This window comes from Lipotes vexillifer, unplaced genomic scaffold (genome assembly GCF_000442215.2).
Source record: "Lipotes vexillifer unplaced genomic scaffold, Lipotes_vexillifer_v1.1 scaffold18, whole genome shotgun sequence".
NCBI classification, from domain to species: Eukaryota; Metazoa; Chordata; class Mammalia; order Artiodactyla; family Lipotidae; genus Lipotes; species Lipotes vexillifer.
The window spans coordinates 855,097-855,410 of record NW_006782126.1 but is presented as its reverse complement, the minus strand read 5'-3'; positions in this window follow the sequence as shown (position 1 = coordinate 855,410).

Genomic DNA, 314 nt, shown 5'->3' with positions numbered 1-314 from the left:
AACATTCTTAGCACAGTGCCTGGCACATAGAAAGCCCTCAAAACTGATAGCTACGTTTACTAGTACTCATATCACCTCTGGCATTGTTACTATTATAAAAACTGCTCTGGGAGTGGTGTGCAAGATGAGTCAGAAATACGAGATAAGCTGGAGGAAAGGGGATTAGATACGAGCCCTCTGGAATAATCTAGGGAAGAATATTTGTTTTGTTCAACACCCAGCTGTCATTCAGAAGGAATAAAAAAAAAATGTAGAATAAATGGAAAGACAGACAAGTGGAATTTAGTGATTGATTAGCTCAAAGAAACCAGGGA